This window comes from Bos grunniens, chromosome 10, assembly GCF_055505025.1.
Source record: "Bos grunniens cultivar Pamir isolate PY7600 chromosome 10, Bosgru_T2T1.0, whole genome shotgun sequence".
Lineage (NCBI taxonomy): Eukaryota > Metazoa > Chordata > Mammalia > Artiodactyla > Bovidae > Bos > Bos grunniens.
Genome location: NC_141174.1, coordinates 1383402 through 1399839, shown reverse-complemented (window position 1 = coordinate 1399839; position 16438 = coordinate 1383402). Strand labels below are relative to the sequence as shown.

The following is a 16438-nucleotide window of genomic DNA, read 5'->3' as shown; positions in this document are numbered from 1 at the left end:
CAGGTGAGGCCGAAGGCCGGCCCACAGGTTCACGCCCATGACGTGAAGCCTAATCCATGAAGTGCAGGATGGAGCACGGGAGACCAGGAAACACAGGAGCCCCAAGACCGCTTATGTTAAGGACCAAGTCAACTCAGAATCTCAAAAGATAGAAGGAGCCAGACATGGTGAATACAACAAAAAGAATCATCACCCTCATGGAGAGAACTAGGTGGATTTTGTTCTGGGTTGGGCATAATTAGACCATGGCACAAAAAAAAAAAAAAATATATATATATATATATATAACTTATTTTTTTTATTGCCTCAGAATAAAAATACAAAAGATGTGCCTTGAAGTGACTGAAAATCACAGTTTTATTTTTCAAAGTGGAAATGATTAGCTTCCCTGGTGGCTAAGATGGTAAAGAATCCGCCTGCAATGTGGGAGACCTGGGTTTGATCCCTGGGTCAGGAAGATCCCCTGGAGAAGGGAAGGGCTGTTCACTCCAGTACTCTTGCCTGGAGAATCCCATGGACAGAGGAGCCTGGTGGGCTACAGTCCACGGGGTCGCAGAGTTGGACACGACTGAGCGACTTTCACTTTTGCCACTGGGGTGTATCTTAGCAAACTGATTGACTAAAGACTTGGCCTTTGGGTCTTCCTATATTTATAGCAGGTGCCAGATTAGAGTCCATTAAACTGGAGCAGGAAACACCTGCCCTGGCCTGCAGCATCAGCCCAGTTCCCAGGGCCCTCTGAGAGAGAGAGACATGGGGAAGCCCCCAGGAGAGAAGACGTGGGCGCCCCTCCGTCAGAGGCCATAAGGAGAGCACTTGGAGGACCCTGCTCCTCAGAGGCTGACTTCTGTCCATGAGGGAAACACACAGGAAACGGGAGTGGGGCGTACAAGCAGTGGGTGAACGCCGCTGCCGCCACCACCTTTTATAGGTCCTGTACCAGAAAATGTCACTGTACTTCCCACTTGCCACCCTCCCCTTGCCCAGGGCTGACAGGAGGGAAAAATGATTTGCATGGACACTTGTATGAAAACGTAGAGCCTGGCAGCCTGCTCTGCTTCTACACAGCAGGGGTGGGCTCCAGACACAAGAGTGGGCACAGCAGTGACGGCACGCTGGCCTCTCTAGTCGCGGCCCCTGGACTGAGCCGCCCCGCTGGCACGCGGGATCTCAGTTCTCCCCTCGAGGATCAAACCTGTGTCCCCCACATTTGAAGCTGGATTCTTAGCCACCGGACCACGGGGAAGTCCCAAAGTGTGGCAGTGTTTGTGCAGACCGCCTTCATCCCCTTCCTCCCACTCCTCAGACCCCTCCAGCCTGGCTCCCTCCATCTCACCGCCCCAGACCGTCTTTCCGGAAGGTCACCGATCACTTCCGCAATGCTGCCTCCATGGGACATCTTTGACTCTCTGGGCTCTGTTTGACCCTTCCCTCCCTCTTCCCCTGGCTTCTCTGAAGCCATGGGCTCCCTGGTTTTCCCCCTCTCTGGCTGCTCTGCCTTAATTTCCTTTGTGGGCTCTCTCCCGTCATTGCCCTCAGCCCTCTTCTCGCCCCTGTGTTGGCTCTCTCGACCAGGGTGCACACCTTCAGTTATCACATACATGCCAGTGATTTGAATTTTCATCTTCAGCTGGGACCTTCCCTCTCAGCCCCACATCTATAAATGCTGATGATTCCAAGAGGGGCACTCTGGGCCTAACATACCCCAACTGATCTCACAATTTTGCCCCTAACCTGCTTCATTAGTGCATTTAGGCAAATGAGTCAGAAATCTAGGACTGAATCATCCTTGACTGTTGCCTCCTCCATCATCCATCTGATTGATCATGGAGGCTCACGGATTTCACTTTCTGTGACCACTTCCCTCTTCACCCCTCCTCCTCTCACCGGCTGCACTGCAGAAGCTTCCTAACTGGTGCACCTGCGTCTGTTCCTGGGGCCACCGATGCACTCTGCACACTGCAGCCAGGGCGCCTCTCTCCAAGTGCAGATCTGATCGTGCCTCACTCCTCCTCAGTGCTCCAGTGGATCGTGTCTCACTCCTCCTCAGTGCTCCAGTGGATCGTGTCTCACTCCTCCTCAGTGCTCCAGTGGGTCGTGTCTCACTCCTCCTCAGTGCTCCAGTGGATCACGTCTCACTCCTGCTCAAGTGCTCCGGGGGATCGTGTCTCACTCCTCCTCAGTGCTCCAGTGGGTCGTGTCTCACTCCTCCTCAGTGCTCCGGTGGATCGTGTCTCACTCCTGCTCAAGTGCTCCGGGGGATCGTGTCTCACTCCTCCTCAGTGCTCCAGTGGATCGTGTCTCACTCCTGCTCAAGTGCTCCGGGGGATCGTGTCTCACTCCTCCTCAGTGCTCCGGGGGATCGTGTCTCACTCCTGCTCAAGTGCTCCGGGGGATCGTGTCTCACTCCTGCTCAAGTGCTCCGGGGGATCGTGTCTCACTCCTGCTCAAGTGCTCCGGGGGATCGTGTCTCACTCCTCCTCAGTGCTCCGGGGGATCGTGTCTCACTCCTGCTCAAGTGCTCCGGGGGATCGTGTCTCACTCCTCCTCAGTGCTCCGGTGGATCGTGTCTCACTCCTGCTCAAGTGCTCCGGGGGATCGTGTCTCACTCCTCCTCAGTGCTCCGGTGGATCATGTCTCACTCCTGCTCAAGTGCTCCGGGGGATCGTGTCTCACTCCTCCTCAGTGCTCCGGTGGATCGTGTCTCACTCCTCCTCAAGTGCTCCGGTGGATCGTGTCTCACTCCTCCTCAGTGCTCCAGTGCAGTCGCACTGCCTTCACATCATGACCACAGTCCCTAAGGCAGGCCTAACCACTACTCTTTACTTCATTCCAGTTTCCTCTCAGACCACATGCCCCCTTGCTCTCTGAAACTCAGAGGCCACACTTCTTCTTGGCATGTACTGCGTCCCCTGCCTACAGCACTCTTCTGTCGCTCTACTCCAAGGCCTCTTATGGGTTGAACTGTGGCCCCTGAAGAGATACGATGAAGCTCCAACCCCCAGGTCCTCAGAATGTGACCTGGTTTGAACACAGGGTCTTTACAGAGGTGAAACTGAAAGTGACGTCACTCAGTCATGTCCGACTCTTTGCAACCCCATTGACTGTAGCCCATCAGGCTCCTCCGTCCATGGGATTCTCCAGGCAAGAGAACTGGAGTGGGTTGCCATTTCCTCCTCCAGGGGATCTTCCCGACCCAGGGATCGAACCTGGGTCTCCCGCATTGCAGGCAGACGCTTCACTCTCTGAACCACCAGGGAAGCTATTACAGAGGTGATCACGTTTACAGTGAGGTCGTTAGGGTGGGTCCTAATGCCATAGGACCGGTGTTCGTATTCCAGAGGGGCCATCTGGGCAGAGACAGACAAGGCCAGAGGGACGGCAACACGAAGACGACAAGAGAAGACGGCCATGAGCCTAGAGCTCTGCACCCACAAGCCAAAGAATGCCTGCGGCTGCCTGCACACCGGGAGCTGGCAGGGACAGAGAAGGCTTCCCCCAGTACTATCAGAGAGCGTGCAGCCCTGCTGACACCTGGATTTCAGGCTTCCAGCCTCCAGAGGCACGAAATGATACATGCCTGGAGTTTTAAACAACCCAATTTTTGGTACTTGTCGTGGTCCAGGTGTGGGTTGGAAAAGAATTTCCAGACACGAGACAGAAATAAAGGAAAAGGAGGGAAATAAAGTTTATTAGAGTGGGAGACGCTGTTAGAACAGCGGGCCAGCTCAAAGGAGAACCGACGTTGAAAGGGGTCCTTAGTCCACTTTTATAGCCAGTGTACAAGGAGTGGGACGGGGTCTTGCAGGTCATTTGCTGACTCGATGAGGCCGGTATATTGGGTGGGGGAAGAGTAGGGCAAATACCTCCTCCCTGTGGGGTAGGAGGGGAGGCAGGTGATACTGTTTCCTTAGTAGTTACAACACGGGGGAGGGAAAGGAGATAAGGGTCTGGTTTTTCCTGAGGTTCCAACACCCTCCTTGGTTTTATCTGCTCTTTTGTCCTTGGGTCACCACAGATTTCTCATGGCAATCCTAGGAAAACAATATATCCTGTCAATTCTTCTGCTTCATTAACTCCCGCTCAGTTCAATCAGACTTTCCCAGGGAATATGTCCTGGATCTTCTGGCTGGAGCCCTTATTATATGTACAGGGCACTCTGTTCTCCCCTTCCTAGCACGTCCTACAGTTTTAACTTGACATTTATTTATACAATTATTTGACAGAACCTCTCATTAGACGCTAAAGGCCACTGCTGTAGCAACTGTGCCTTTCTTTACTTTCTTGCGGTACACCCTGTGCCCAGCCTAGCACATCACACATATAAAGATTTGCTGAATAAATGAACCAGAGAAAGAAATGAGAGGGGCATGCTGGAGTTCGGACTAGGGACTAAGACCCTGACAGACAATCGGGAGAGAGTTTAACAAGAAGTAATTTCCAGCAGCGTCCCCAAACACCTCTGCTGCCAGCTGATACTATCCGTTCGTAAGAAGAAAAGCTTGAAATGCACATATCCCCAAGAGAGATAAGACATTAACCTAAATTTTCATTAGCATATTAATAACACTCTTCCCAGAAGGTAAGCTGGAGAAGAAGGTGTGGAGAAACACTAAATAATGACTCTGAATGTCTGAAGATGGAAGGTGTGACTTGATGATGGGAGCCAGGGTGAATGGTGTAAAAAATAACCTTTCTTATGTCACAGTTTTGTTAACAGTCAGCTAACCATTGGCCAGAAATAAACTGCAAGATTACCAAGTGTCAACAAGGGGCTTCCCAGGTGGCACTAGTGGTAAAAACCTGCCTGCCAACGCAGGAGACATAAGAGACTGGGGATTGATCCCTGGGTTGAGAAGATCACCTAGAGGAGGGAATGGCAGCCTACTCCAGTGCTCTCGCCTGGACAGTCCCATGGACAGAGGAGCCTGGCAGGCTATGGTCCATAGGGTCGCAAAGAGTCAGACACACTGAAGCGCCCTTCCCAGAGAATTCTAACACATGCCTCGCTGACACCTGGCATGCACTGGGGAACTGTTTCTATTCAAATCATGACGCTGGGGCTTCCTTGTGGCTCAGCTGGTAAAGAATCTGCTTGCAAGGCAGGAGACCTGGGTTCAATCCCTGGGTTGGAAAGATCCCCTGGACAAGGGTACAGACACCCACTCCAGTATTCTGGCCTGGAGAATTTCATGGACTGTATACCACTTCTGTATTCCTGCCTTGAGAACCCCATGAACAGTATGAAAAGGCAAAATGATAGGATACTGAAAGAGGAACTCCCCAGGTCGGTAGGGGCCCAATATGCTACTGGAGATCAGTGGAGAAATAACTCCAGAAAGAATGAAGGGATGGAGCCAAAGCAAAAAGAATACCCAGTTGTAGATGTGACTGCTGATAGAAGCAAGGTCCGATGCTGTAAGAGCAATACTGCATAGGCACCTGGAATGTCAGGTCCATGAATCAAGGCAAATTGGAAGTGGTCAAACAGGAGATGGCAAGAGTGAACGTTGACATTCTAGGAATCAGCAAACTAAAATGGACTGGAATGGGTGAATTTAACCCAGATGACCATTATATCTACTAGTGTGGGCAAGAATCCCTTAGAAGAAATGGAGTAGCCATCATGGTCAACAAAAGATTCCTAAATGTAGTACTTGGATGCAATCTCAAAAAGGACAGAATGATCTCTGTTCGTTTCCAAGGCAAACTATTCAAAGTCACAGTAATCCAAGTCTATGCCCCAACCAGTAATGCTGAAGAAGCTGAAGTTGAACGGTTCTATGAAGACCTACAAGACCTTTTAGAACTAACACCCAAAAAAGATGTCCTTTTCATTATAGGGGACTGGAATGCAAAAGTAGGAAGTCAAGAAACCCCTGGAGTAACAGGCAAATTTGGCCTTGGAATACAGAATGAAGCAAGGCAAAGGCTAATAGAGTTTTTCCAAGAGAATGCACTGGTCATAGCAAACACCCTATTCCAACAACACAAGAGAAGACTCTACACATGGACATCACCAGATGGTCAACACCAAAATCAGATTGATTATATTCTTTGCAGCCAAAGATGGAGAAGCTCTATACAGTCAGCAAAAACAAGACCAGGAGCTGACTGTGGCTCAGATCATGAACTCCTTATTGCCAAATTCAGACTTAAATTGAAGAAAGTAGGGAAAACCACTAGATCATTCAGGTATGACCTAAATCAGATCCCTTATGATTATACAGTGGAAGTGAGAAATAGATTTAAGGGCCTAGATCTGATAGATGGAGTGCCTGATGAACTATGGAATGAGGTTCATGACATTGTACAGGAGACAGGGATCAAGACCATTCCCATGGAAAAGAAATGCAAAAAAGCAAAATGGCTGTCTGGGGAGGCTTTACAAATTGCTGTGAAAAGAAGAAAAGCGAAAGGTAAAGGAGAAAAGGAAAGATATAAGCATATGAATGCAGAGTTCCAAAGAATAGTAAGGAGAGATAAGAAAGCCTTCCTCCGCGATCAATGCAAAGAAATAGAGGAAAACAACAGAATGCAAAAGACTAGAGATCTCTTCAAGAATATGAGAGATACCAAGGGAACATTTCATGCAAAGATGGGCTCGATAAAGGGTAGAAATGGTACGGATCTAACAGAAGCAGAAGATATTAAGAAGAGGTGGCAAGAATACACAGAAGAACTATACAAAAAAGATCTTCATGACCCAGATAATCACGATGGTGTGATCACTCACCTAGAGCCAGACATCCTAGAATGTGAAGTCAAGTGGGCCTTAAGAAGCATCACTACGAACAAAGTTGGTGGAGGTGATGGAATTCCAGTTGAGCTATTTCAAATCCCGAAAGATGATGCTGTGAAAATGCTGCACTCATTATGCCAGCAAATTTGGAAAACTCAGCAGTGGCCAGAGGACTGGAAAAGGTCAGTTTTCATTCCAATGCCAAAGAATGTTTTAACTGCACAATTGCACTCATCTCACATGCTAGCAAAGTAATGCTCAAAATTCTCCAAGCCAGGCTTCAACAGTACGTGAACCATGAACTTCCAGATGTTCAAGCTGGATTTAGAAAAGGCAGAGGAACCAGAGATCAAATTGCCAACATCAGTTGGATCATTGAAAAAGCAAGAGAGTTCCAGAGAAACATCTACTTTTGCTTTATTGACTATGCCAAAGCCTTTGACTGTGTGGATCACAACAAACTGTGGAAAATTCTGAAAGAGATGGGAATACCAGACCACTTTATCTGCCTCCTGAGAAATCTGTATGCAGGTCAGGAAGCAACAGTTAGAACCGGACATGGAACAACAGACTGGTTCCAAATAGAGAAAGGAGTATGTCAAGGCTATATATTGTCACCCTGCTTATTTAACTTATATGCAGAGTACATCATGAGAAATGCTGGGCTGGATGAAGCACAAGCTGGAATCAAGATTGCTGGGAGAAATATCATTAATCTCAGATATGCAGATGACACCACCCTTATGGCAGAAAGTGAAGAAGAACTAAAGAGCCTCTTGATGAAAGTGAAAGAGGAGACTGAAAAAGTTGGCTTAAAGCTCAACATTCAGAAAACTAAGATCATGGCATCTGGTCCCGTCACTTCATGGCAAACAGATGGGGAAGCAATGAAACAGTGGTTGACTTTATTTTTCTGGGCTTCAAAATGACTGCAGATGGTGACTGCATCTGCAGTCACGCTTGCTCCTTGGAAGAAAAGTTATGACCAACCTAGACAGCATATTAAAAAGCAGAGACATTACTTTGCCAACAAAGGTCTGTCTAGTCAAAGCTATGGTTTTTCCAGTAGTCATGTATGGATGTGAGAGTTGGACTATAAAGAAAGCTGGGTGCCAAAGAATTGATGCTTTTGAACTGTGGTGTTGGAGAAGACTCTTGAGAGTCCCTTGGACTGAAAGGAGATCTAACTAGTCCATCCTAAAGGAAATAAGTCCTGAATATTCATTGCTGAAGCTGAAACTTCAATACTCTGGCCACCTGATGTGAAGAACTGACTGATTTGAAAAGACCCTGATGATGGGAAAGATTGAAGGCGGGAGGAGAAGGAGACAACAGAATGAGATGGTTGGATGGCATCACCGACTCGATGGACATGAGTTTGAGTGAACTCCGGGAGTTGGTGATGGACAGGGAGGCCTGGCGTGCTGCAGTCCACAGGCTGGCAAAGAGTCGGACACGACTGAGCGACTGAACTGAACTGAACTGAGACAATGCTGGAGGATGGTGAGAGGACATGTAGCTGGCACCCACCCAGACGGGAAGAATCAAGCCCTTCAGTTCTGAGCACAAGGTACTTCTGCTGAAATTAAAATGGAAAAATCTTCATCACTGATCAACATCCAGATCCCACAAGGCACAGGCCACCGTACACACCCAGTTAACAAAGGCCAGTCATCTTTTTGGGGAGGTCAAACTTCAGAACCCAACAATGACAGGAAATGATCCTTATGTTTTATTAAAAAGGACTTGCTGAAGATCAGCAGAAATAGCAGAGAATGTTGAAACGAGTAATTTCTTTTATAAAGCATTTGTAGAGTTGCAGGAGTTCAACTTCTTTTTCTCTACTGTCGACATGACTTCAATGGCAAGAGAAAGGGAAAAGGATTTTTCTTCACTGCCCCAACTCAGGATATAGTTCCAGAATAATGGCTAAATATCCCCCAAATGCCTCCCATTCGTAGTCTCTGAAATTTTTATGGTTAATCATTTAAAGGACTGGTCTACAGTTTACTAAAATCTTAGACTTTTAGAGTTAGAAGGGATCTCCAAGCATATCCAGTGAAAAAACACATTCTACAAAATGTCCAGCAGTGACCTCCACTTACGCTTGAGTTTTCACAGGAGCAATGATCTAGTTGCTTCTTTTATAGCCAAATTATTCCCTTATTAAGCAATTATACTCAAGATTTTCAAAATATATATACATCTTATTTCTTGTGTGTGTATGTTCAGTCGTGTCCAACTGTTTGTGACTCCATGAACTGTAACCTCCAGGCTCCTCTGTCCTTAAAATTTTCCAGGCAAGAATACTGGAGTGGGTTGCCATTTCCTCCTCCAGGAAATCTTCCCAACCCAAGGATCCAGCCCGTATCTCTAGCATCTCCTGCACTGGCAGGCAGATCCTTTACCACTGCCCACGCTGGGGAGCCCGTGGAGCTCTATAAAACCAGATGAAAGTGTTAGTCACTCAGTTGTGTCTGACTCTTTGGGACCCTGTGGACTGTAGCCCGCTAGGCTCCTCTGTCCATGGGATTCTCTGGGCCAGAATACTAGAGTGGGTAGCTATTCCCTTATCCAGGGCATCTTCCCAACCCAGGAATCCAACTTGGGTCTCCCACATTGCAGGCAAAAATTTACCATCTGAGCCACCAGGGAAGCCCTATAAAACCAGTTGGCTCCATTTAAATTTGACTGGTAACTTATTCTTCCAGCAGTAATTCCCTAAAGCATTACTTAATTGCATATTTAAGCAAAAGGAACAAAATTGGCAATGATTTTATCTTGGACTCATGGCCTCTGGAATATTCCTGTGGCAAGAGTAAAATTAAGCTAGACTTTGAAATGTAATAGATAGCTACACACTTAAGTTTCAACATGTGAATTACACAGTTGCATTCTTTCCCCAAAACCAGGTTTAAGCATTAGAGTTATTTCAATCTTCACCTTTTTTAGTGAAACTTTTACTTCACAGAACACTTATTTGTGAGCTATCTTTCCTACAGTGACTCATTTTTATGAACAATCTCATTTCTATAAAATATATTGTTGGCACATGGTATAGTCATTCCATTTTATAATGACAGTATATTTTAAGAGTAAAAGCAAATATAGATGATTCTGAAATTCTGGAACATGAATGAGCATCTGGAAGTAAAAACCAAAAGCTTTCTCAAATATGTTTTAAGTGAACTAAAAAGAAAACTTTTAACTCTGATCAGAATTTTAAAACATTTTAAATGTCCATAAAAATCTTAAAATACATAACCAAAATAAACAGAAAAATACAGAGGTCACAGGCTTCCGATTGGGTTCAATGTGAAAATAACACTTCACACTATTTCCTGAAATTCACTAATAGGACTTAGTCAAAACAAGACAGAAAATTCTAAAGAAAGGGGATCTGATAATTAAATATGAGATGATTTGCAAAAGCATTTACCTTCCAAGAGGCAGCAGGAAGAAGGCAATCTCAGCCAACATCTCTATTCAGCAAAAAAGGGGCCCTGAGAAGCCACAGCGGTTTGGCTGGACCTGCCCCTCTGTCTGTGTGACTGATAGCGGCTGCTGCTGTTCCATTCGGGCTTTAAGGCTCCATACCGACGACAAGCAGTTACAGCAAGTGCTTACACTGTCAGCCTCGTCCAAACACCGCCGTATACTACACCATACTCATCACGTTTCAACTTGAAAGGGATTAGAAGCTCCACAAATCCTGAAGGATATTGAAAATAAATGGAAAACCAGTGGCAAATAGAGCATGGTTTAAAAAGCTTCATGAAAGCAGCCACCTTAACCAAGACAACGAGCGCTCTTACCCACGGAAAACTTCAGAACCGTCTTCAAAAGCAATCCTTAGATCATTTCAGTGTCTCAAATTATATTAGTGGGAAGGGGGGGCATAACAGATTTATTTGGGTCTGTTTGGGACAAAACAAAATTCAATTAGAGATAAATTCTATAATCTACTTAGGAAGCAGAGTCTCTTTTCCTTGGTCGTTTTATTTGCAATATTTTAAAGTTACAGATTTGAAAGAGTTGAAAATTGTTTCCTACTAACTCTCCCATGTTCATTGTGGACAAAAGTTCTGTGTTTTGGATCCTTTACATGATAGGAGATAAATACTAGGAGGAGACGGAAGGAGTGAATCCCACCAACACTCATCCTCGTTGCAGTGGGAAACCATCAACTCTCAAAATTTATAGCTATATAAAAAGGAAACAGGAAGCCTGTTACACTTTAAAACCATGGATGAGTAGCTGATCACAGCTTTCATGAAATATGCATGCCAGCACTTGCCCACAACCACTTCAAAGAGCCATTCTCTTGTTCCAAACAATTTCAAAAGCAAAGGTATAGCTATTTAGGAAAATTAAACTTTGAAAATGAAATTAAATGCTGCCTAGAAAATAATTATTGGGATCAATAAACAATTAAAATTGGCAAGAATTTGCCTGCCAATGCGGGGGACATGGGTTCGATCTCTGGTCTGGGAAGATTCCACATTGCCACGGAGCAGCTAAACCCGTGCACCGCAGCTACTGAGCCAAAGCACCTGGAGCCTGTGCTCCGCAGCAAGAGAAGCCACAGACCACAGTGAGAAGCCTGCTTGCTGCCATAAAGAGCAGTCTCCGCTTGCTGCAACAATGAAGACCCAGCACAGTCAAAAACAAATGAATAAAATATAAAATAGATTGAGAAGTCAAAAAAAAACTGGAGGCAGGATGTTCTTAGATTTACTTGGATTCTTTCCTAGAAAGCTAAATTAAGAATTATCAAAGAACGTAAATTTCAAAATACTGTTTAAACTCCTTTGGAAGTAAGCTACATATACATAAGTAGGTATTCTCTTGATTAGTTCGAAAATCACCTCCTGACATTAACTACCCTGCATTTCGGTAGTACCATTTAGGATCCATAAGATGGCAGGCCTAGATTTCATAGTGATAGTCTTAGAAGTGTGTGAATACTGGTTGCCTTGAAATATATATTGCATATTATCAGCAGTGTGTGGCTAGTAATAGTATTAAGGGTATCCATCAGATTAAATTTGTAAATTAAGAAGCAAGGGAACTGTTAACGAGCGAATACATTTTGTTAGTTCATAACGAATCCCAAAATACTACAGCCAGAATCTTACCATCACCTATTTAGTCTTGCCTTTCTCCATATAAGGAAACCAGAGTCTAGATTCCAGTGCTTTGCCCAAGGTCAGCAGAGAGAGGATTTTAAACTGCTTTTCCTCATCTTTTGCTCTCCCATCTCTGGCATAATTTTCTTAAATGCTGTTTGTCTCTTCGGCTGCGTGGGGTCTCGGCGGCAGCCCTCAGCATCTTCCTCGTGTCGTGTGGTGTCTTTTGCTGGGGCGCAGGCGCAGCAGTGGCAGGCTGTGGGCTCAGCTGCTCTGAGGCCTATGGGGTCTTTGTTCCTCGACCAGAGATCAAACCCACGTCACCTGCATTGCAGGGCAGATCCTCAACCACTGGACCAGCAGGGAAGTCATAATTCATAATTTTTTAATGAATGTGAAGTGAAAGTCTCTCAGTCGTGTCCCACTCTTTGCAACCCCATGGACTGTAGGCTCCCCTGTCCATGGGGTTCTCCAGGCCAGAATACTGGAGTGGGTTGCCATGCCCTTCTCCAGGGGATCTTCCCAACCCAGGAATTGAACCCAGGTCTCCCGCATTGCAGGCAGATTCTTTACCGTCTGAGCCACCAGGGAAGCCCTTTTAATGAATGTAACATAAAATAATTAAAGCCTTAACTTTCTTCTAGATATCCTGACAGTGATAGCTACTTTAAACATACTTATTTCCTTAAAAATTCTCAGCATATTGATTGGCTAGAAATCTGTAAATTAATCAGTGTCATGAAAAACACAGACCGAGGAGGGACTTCAGGTTACCTGAGAATAACACAGCGCGTGAGCTGGGACTTCACAGTGCTGTAGCCACCTGCGCTGGGGCAGCCTGCGGGTGTCGAGAGAGGACCGTGGACTGAACGTCACGTTATTACGTCCTCTTTCTGATTTTGATCGCTGCACTATAGTTATGGGATAGAATGACCTTAGTTTTGGAATTATACACTGAAGTGTTTAGGGACAAAGTTATTGTGTCTGCCACAAGAAAGAGCGAGCACAGGAGAACACATACAAACGTGCCAATGTGGCAAATGTTAGCATTTGGGAAATAAAGGGTAAATGAGGATTCTTTGCCCTACTCATGGAACTTTTCTGTAAGTCTGAAATTATGTCAAAATAAAAAATTAAAAGAAAGAATCAGGAAGACAACTTTGTTGATGGCTACATGTAGAACTACAATGGAAACCAGAAGTAGAAAGATTGATGGGAAAGGCAAAATTTTCCTGGAAAGGAAGCCTATTCACTGACAATACTATATTTCTCTGGAATTTGAGTTTATGATACTAGACATAATACAGTATTCTATGTACTGTAGAAAAACATGCTCCTAGCAAACATTTGTAGAGGAATTCTTATTTGAGAACATAAATATAGCTATGGTGTCATTCTGTTTGTGGCTTGCATCTTTATGTTCTGCTTTAGCAAATCTTTACCAATAGCCAGTGTTATAACTTAAAATCTCTTCACAGACAATTCACAGGAAGTTTCACTAAGATGTTAGGTAAAAACACACCCCAAATAATTAAAGACAATTTTGAGACTATGAAATAGAAAAGACACACAAATAGAAAACAAATAGAAAAGCAATTTCCCCCCAAAAATGACATTTCAAAAATTATTTTACACCAAAAGAGGGGAGGAAAAGCAAAACAAAACAAAATGAACTCTAATATGCGCCTTCCGAGTGCACAGGTAGCCTATTCTGATGTCCCCAGGATTTAGCACATATAAATAACCCTGCTTACTATATGTTAAGGAATTCAGAGTCTGGTAATAAATGATTTCCCATATGATTATTAACAAATGTATTTTTCAACCACCAAATGTGTAATTCTTAGTGAAGAATTACATAGATTTTGTCTTCTGTAAATCCTTATTTATGATTCATACATCCCAAAGGTAAAATGCCCCTGAATTGAGACTGCAGTTTGGGCTGAGGGGGAGGCAGGAGGATGCTATTGGTGACTTTCTAGTTATCTGAGTAGGCAGTGCATTCACTGGGGCTTATTTTAATATGCTTAAAAGTTTACATTTACTATATACTATTTTACATTTATCAAATATCACATAATAAAGATGTTTTAAAAGAACATATATAGCATTTCCCCTTTTAAAAGTTACATTACAAAATAGAATTTTTCTCTTTCTTTTCTCTGCAACTATTTTAATAGTTGTTGATTCAGATGTTCAACCTTTATTTAACAACTATTATATGCCAGACTGTTGTAAGTATCCAGGGTGTAAGCAAACATAAATGTAACTAAAGAAAGAAAGAAAACCAGGGTCCCTGCGTGCAGGTTACAGTTTAGCTGTGAGAACCAGGGCAGAGCTATGTGTAATTCTTTGCAAGTTCAGTACTATCAGAATGCTTCGCCCAAGCAAAGCCTCAATACTATTCACTGATGACACTGATGATGTTTGCACCAGCTATAGGCCCTTTTGATGGGGAGAAGATTTTTTATGTTGTAATTAGATCATGTTACCATTTAAAATAGACTTCATCCAGCAGTAAAGAAATCTGTCACACTGGGTTCCTAAAATTGCCACTGGAAATTGCATCCTTTTGGGAAATCTCAACATCTTTGTCTTGCTGAAATAATAATCACAGCAACAGGTTTTCTGGTAGAAGTAGAGTTGTAGATGTTTGTAAACTTGGCTTGGTATCCAGTTATACCACCATTAATAATCCACACAGAGAAGAATTTTTCAAGTGACAGCTTGTATTCCCTCGCTGCACCATTTACACATGCGAGTTTTACACAAATTCATAAATTTCAGGTTCCAGATGACAGACTCTCTTTATCAGTCTTTCTGTAACAAAATTTAGCAAACCTGATGCTAATTAGGAAGAGCAGCACAAGGGAGTATCAAAAAACCCACTGGTAAACTGTTCTGCAAATAACTCATGCAGTCACTACTCATTCTCGTCAAGGAAAATATTTTTTAAAGATAATAAACAAACATTGATCAAAACATCAACTGTTTTAAATCTCATGCAAAAATGCTCTGTGAAATATCTCATTTATGTACTCCAGTGCTTACCTGACTTAATTATATATATTTTGGGTTATGCAGAATTTAAAACAAGGGAGAGACCAGATCTTAAAAACTTCAAAGACTAGGTTTACCAATATAGCATATTATAATTTGGAAAATGCTTTTACCAGCGACAAATCAGAACTTTTGCCTTAATGAAAAAGTGAGGCTATGATGTATTTTGCCTCCCAAATTTCAGTAGCAAAAGATAGCCATCTTTTGCTTTAAAGTCTTATGATTAAAAACCAACAATTCAAGTATTGAAAATAGTTCTCTTAGTGCTACTTATACATTTAGTCAACTAAACTACACATGAATGCCCAGATACATCATATATTATCATACAGTGGTAAAGTCTAAACATATCACACTGAGCAGGATTTTCAGACTTCAAGTCTGAAAGTCTAGACTCTGACAGGAGTTGCAGAATTATTTTATATGTTTTACTGTGAGGTTTTTATGGCTTTTATTAGCCTCTCAAAGGTGTTGATGACCCGAAAACCATTAATAACCATGACCACAGGAGAGAGTAATCAGCACTCACACTCAGGGGGATCTGACATATAGAATGAATTTAATAAAGAGTTGAATGAATTTTGAATGAATAACCTTTTTCTAGAGTATCACTGAATTTTCAATGCTATCATCAGAGATGTGTTGACTAGAAAAATCAGCAAAAACAAAAAGAAAGATGATGAATCAAGGTTGAGTGACTACTATATGCAGGACAACGGTGCAGGTCGAGGGAGTTTTTTTTAAGGTACTTTCAGTTTTTAATGAACTTATAATCTAATCAGAATGATAAAAACACACAAATTAGGCAAGAATATTAGCAAAGGGGAAAAGGTAGCCAGGGTATTATAAAATGTATACCAGAATTATTTTTTTAATTTTATTAATTTATTTTTGGCTGTGCTGGGTCTTCATAGCTTCCCGGGCTCTCTCTAGCTGTAGCAAGCAGGAGCTACCCTCTGGCTACAGCGTTCGGGCTTCTCATTACTGGCTTCCTTTCTTGCAGAGCACAGGGTCTAGAGTGCGTGGGCTCAGCGGTTGTGGCTCCCAGGCTCTCCCAGGCCCAGTAGTCATGCTGCATGGGCTTAGTTGCCCTGAAGCAGGTGGGATCCTGTCAGTAATCGAACCCTCGCCTCCTCGAAGGAGGATTTTTTTTACCACTGAGTCACCAGGAAAGCCCTAAAATGTATACTAGAATTACTGAAGAGGAAAAGCCTTTCCTAGGTTTGAAGGATTTTTGACAAAACCAGAAGCACAAAGGGTACGGAGAGGTGGAAGAGAAGGGGTTGGAATAAACGAAATGTCCCCCTCCCTGCTCCTCTTTTTACCGTCTTCAGTGATTGGGAAGACAGCACCAAGGGGAACACAAAATAACCCAGTGGTTCTTGAGGGGCAATTGTTCTCGAAGCTCTTCCTCCTTAACGCTACCAAGGTTTTTTTGGGGGGGTAGAGGAATCATGGTGGGGAGGAAGAAATGGCAACCCACTCGTCTTCTTGCCTGAGAAAGCCC

At 43.9% G+C, this 16438-nt stretch overlaps 1 long non-coding RNA gene across 6 annotated transcripts in view; it reads right to left on the bottom strand.

Moving 5' to 3' along the window:
• The window catches only part of LOC147363850 (uncharacterized), a 31713-nt gene that overhangs the window by 12720 nt on the left and 2555 nt on the right, over positions 1-16438 (bottom strand). For 4 of the 6 annotated variants that reach the window (XR_015133842.1, XR_015133843.1, XR_015133844.1 and 1 more), the window contains exon 2: positions 10182-10454. This is a non-coding gene — a long non-coding RNA (uncharacterized LOC147363850). Of the gene's footprint in view, positions 1-10181; positions 10458-10557; positions 11036-16438 lie in introns of those variants that run through there. The other 2 variants (XR_015133845.1, XR_015133846.1) reach the window with 2 other exon arrangements.